Below are 4,455 nucleotides of genomic sequence, written 5' to 3' on the forward strand. Positions count from 1 at the left end.
AGAGATAAAACATAGATGAAAAAGTAGTATATTGATTTGTTCGATTGTGTGTTGTTCAATTGGCCGTCACCCCCAACATATATAAGAGGCGGCTGGACTTCCCGTACAAGTAATGGATTCATCTAAGCTTTCCTTACAAGAAAATTACATCAATTCACGTCCTACAGTTCTAATTCCAATCCAAGTCGGATTCAGCCCAAATCTGGCCCAAACTTTTGTCTTGTCCCTTGCACAGGACGTGGAATTTGCATATTACCTCTGACTGACAAGACCAAAATACAAATTTGTATGCTACGACGAGACGAACAACTCTCCTGTTGATCATTTTTCCAAATAAGGTGATCTTCAGTACTTTACGAGGTCATCTTTAACTTCTAGTCGGATTTGGTCGTGCAGTTTTCTTGGCTGTCCGAGTCTTGCAGCAACTCTGTAGGCTGTATACAATCTCAGATGGTGATCACTCCAAAAGTAACGTTGAGAGTTTCGACCATACGCACAATTTCCGTGTAGAACACTTTTCCATCCGAGGTCATCTGAACAACCTTTCGAGCACATCTCCAAATTCTGGTCGGATTGACTCTGACAGCCTCTACCCCGGCAAGGTTTCTACATGGCAAGATTTTACACCGGCAAGGTTTCACCCCGGCAAGGTTTCTACCCCGCCAAGGTTTCCACCCCGGCAAGGTTTCTACCCCGGCAAAACTCACGATGGCAAGCTTCCACGCCGGTGAGCTTTCTGCGCCGGCAAGCTTTCCACACTGGCAAGGTCTCCACCCTGGCAAGCTTTCCACGCCGGCAAGGTCTCCATCCCGGCAAGCTTTCACACCGGTAAGGCTTTATCCCGGCAAGCTTCATTCAGCCAGCAAAGGCCGAATAACTCACGCGACCCATCAGACACCACCTAGATGGATGTCTGGTCGCTCGTGTCACCTTTTCACTCAAGACCGGTCCGTGAAGTGTTGCCTCTAACTTTTTCATACGAACTCGGATTGGGACTTTTATATATCAAAATCGATCGTTTCGATGAGACGAAGAAAATTCATGTAGATCAGTTTTCCGTATGAAGCTGTCTTGGGGGCGTAATCAGCGTAATAGTATTCTGAATTCAAAAACTTACTACTTCGAACACAACTTCGGCCTTAGAGATGAGATCAGATGGTTGTGGCCCAAATAACAAAGTTTCTCCTTTTGAATATACAGAACTTTCTCACTTCGAGCACTTTTTCATTTGAGGCCATCTTAGTTGTGTTTTTTACCATGTCAAAATCTGGTGTCAACACATGCCCCCCTGTTTTTTGTCAAAGCTTGTGTGCCAAAAATTATCTTGCACATAGCTTGCTCTAAGGACGATGTCAACACTCCATCGGCCATTTTACATGTTTTAAGGATGATAAGTATATATCGGCCATGTTTGTGCTAAGGGCGATAATCATATATCGGCCATTGCCTACTTAGGCTTCTTGCCACACACTTGGGTGGTATTTCTTCAAGTACTTGCCATTGAGAGCTCGAGGTAACAGTGCCCCTTGCACGGATTCCATCAAATAAGAGTTTCCGGGAACTATTCTTGTAACCCTAAAAGGACCTTCCCATCTCGGAGGCCACTTCCCGAATTTTCTATCTCTTGAACCAATCGGTAGAATCACTTTCCAGACGAGATCGCCAACTTGAAAATTCTTCAACTTGACTTTCTTATTGTAAGCTCTTGCTACCCTCAACTTGTCTCTCTCAATGGCCTTCAGAGCAGCCAAATGTTTATCGGCAACCTCATCAATATTTTCCATCATCAAGTTATAAAAGTCTACTGCCGATAAATCATTTTGTTTGGCTATTCTCAGAGCATTCAAATTTACTTCCACCGGTAAAACAACCTCTTGACCACATGCTAGCTCATATGGAGTCACCTTCGTAGCACCATGCCTTGAGATCCTATGTGCCCACAATGCTTCAGACAACAACTCATGCCATCTCCTTGTATTATCCTCAATCTTCTTCTTGATGAGTTTGATTAAAATTTTATTGCTAGACTCATCTTGTCCATTGGCTTGGGCATAATATTGAGAGGAATTGAGAAACTTTATGTTATAAGATTCAGCAAATTCTCTGACTTGGTGTGACCTGAAAGATGAGCCTGATCTGTAGTCAACGTTTGAGGAATGCCGAATCTATGAATAATGTGCTTGGTTATGAATTTAATTACCTCCGTATGTGTACGTTCTTGAGGGGTATTGCTTCACACCATTTGGTGAAATAATCGGTTGCCACCAATACGAACCAATGCCCGCTTGAGGAAGACGAATGAATTTTTCCAATAAATTCCGAACCCCATCCTCTGAAAGGCCACAACTTGATAATGGGATGTAACATAGCAGAAGGAGCCAACTGAATATCACCAAAATTTTGAAAAGCTTCACACCCTTTGTAATATCTGAAGCAATCATTAATCATAGTCGGCCAATAAAACCCAGCACGTCGTAGCAACCATTTCATCTCTGGTGCCGACTGATGAGTACCACAAATACCCTCATGGTCCTCTCCCATAGAAACCCTCGCTTGGTCCTTGTCCAAGCACTTTAGAAGAACATCGTCAACCGTTCGGCGATAGAGACCATCATATCTCATTGTGTATTTGAAGCCATGCCGAACATCCCTGTCCACCCTTCTACTAGGATCGCACAAATAATCAATGATGGGTTTCCTCAAGTCTTTATTTTCTCCTACATTGAATATTTCATTAGTGGCCAAAACGGTGGGCTCCGGTTCAGCCTCCCCTATGTTGGCAAGACTAGACATCGGCCTTTCAGAAATATGAAACATGCCATGATCAACATGATAGCCGGATGCTTGTTGTGCCAACTCATTTGGTCTCCAATTGTCATGTCTTGATATATGAGCAATGCTAAAATAATCCAAAACAAAAATTATATCTAAACATGCTTGCAATAATCCAAAAAGTCTTGATACTTTTCTTGGAGATTTTCTAGCTAGCAACTAGTCGTCCAAGAAAAGTACCTCATAGTCATATTTATTCTGAAAGATCCAATAAGGAAAAGATATTTGTTTACCGCCATCAAACAGGCAAAAATTTAAATATCGAGGCTTTCTATATACCCGAGACAAAACCTTTTGGTCTAAATACTTACTGTAGAACAAGGTTTGCAAACGGCATCCTCAGTAAGTAGCTTGAATGGTCATGTACTACGTAAGAAATTATTCTTGACCTAGAGGTCCTCAATAACTAAAACTCCTCGGTCCTTCACTCGACAAACCATGCTCCATATGGTTAGCCTATACTTTTCTTTTCACTGTCTGCTTGCGAAAAGAATCTGGATATGAAATAATCCAGCTTTGCAACCCCCTTCTAGAAGTTGAAAATGCGAGAGCATGCAGAGAACTATGTTTGTGAGAACATAATTGATCAAAACCATTCATCCTCCAAAAGAGAGCAAATTTCCATTCCATCTTCTCAACAGTTTCTCTAATGTCTTTTTGACATGTTTCCACTCTGCATTAGTGTGAGGACCTTAATGAATCGAAATTCCCAAATATTTAATGGGCTTAAAACTCCTTTTCTTAACTGTATGTCTTCATTTATGATACATGCTTTTGTAATCATGGTGGCTTCATGCATGTATGTTTTGCCTATCAGGTTGCTGCAAATTTCTCTAAGTTAGTTACCTAGCTACGTCTTAGTTAATCTATCTATAAAAGTTCTTGAGTGGGATGAAAAACTAAATGTGTAGGGTAACACATCAGAATTATAATTTTTCATCCTACACACCAGCCCAGGGCAACTATGAAGATGCATACAAAGTTTTTGATCTGATCGTTACCGACTCATAGCGCAGCAGAAGTAGAGTTCGGGACGATCGTCCGTGCAGATCATCGCAGCTAGGAATGTACAACCTCCCAACCACAAGGATTTTCTGTCTCGGACAGTCCCTTGGATAGTCCTCCGGGAGGTCGTCTGATATCCCCTTGGACAGTCCCTTGGGCAGCCCTTTGGGAGGCCCCGAGAAATTTCTCAGACGGTCCCTCGGACATCCCTTCAGGAGGCCCTCGAATAATTTCTTGGACAGTCCCTCAGGCAGCCTTTGGGAGGCCCCTCAAATAGTCCCTCAAAAGAAGATTGAACGTATGACCTCTCTACTTGGTTGCACACAAACGGTCTCACCTATCTAGCAGGGCTTCGCCGCTCAGAGCTAATCCCTACCGGAAACTAGACATCCATTCGGTCGTACAAAACTATTTCCTGTGAGGGAGAAAGAAAGGCATATCATGCATGCCATTTGTTGAGAGAGTTTGAGTGGAGGTGGAGAAGACCACTCCTCCTCCATTTATAGTGGTGGAAGGGGTGGCGGGTGGCTGCAATTTTCAGTCCACAAAGCCCCCACCCTCCAATAACATGCACCCACCAAAGGTGGTGATTTGCCCCATGTGGGGGGGGGGCACCCA

The sequence above is a fragment of the Triticum dicoccoides genome, chromosome 7B (assembly GCF_002162155.2).
Source record: "Triticum dicoccoides isolate Atlit2015 ecotype Zavitan chromosome 7B, WEW_v2.0, whole genome shotgun sequence".
NCBI classification, from domain to species: domain Eukaryota; kingdom Viridiplantae; phylum Streptophyta; class Magnoliopsida; order Poales; family Poaceae; genus Triticum; species Triticum dicoccoides.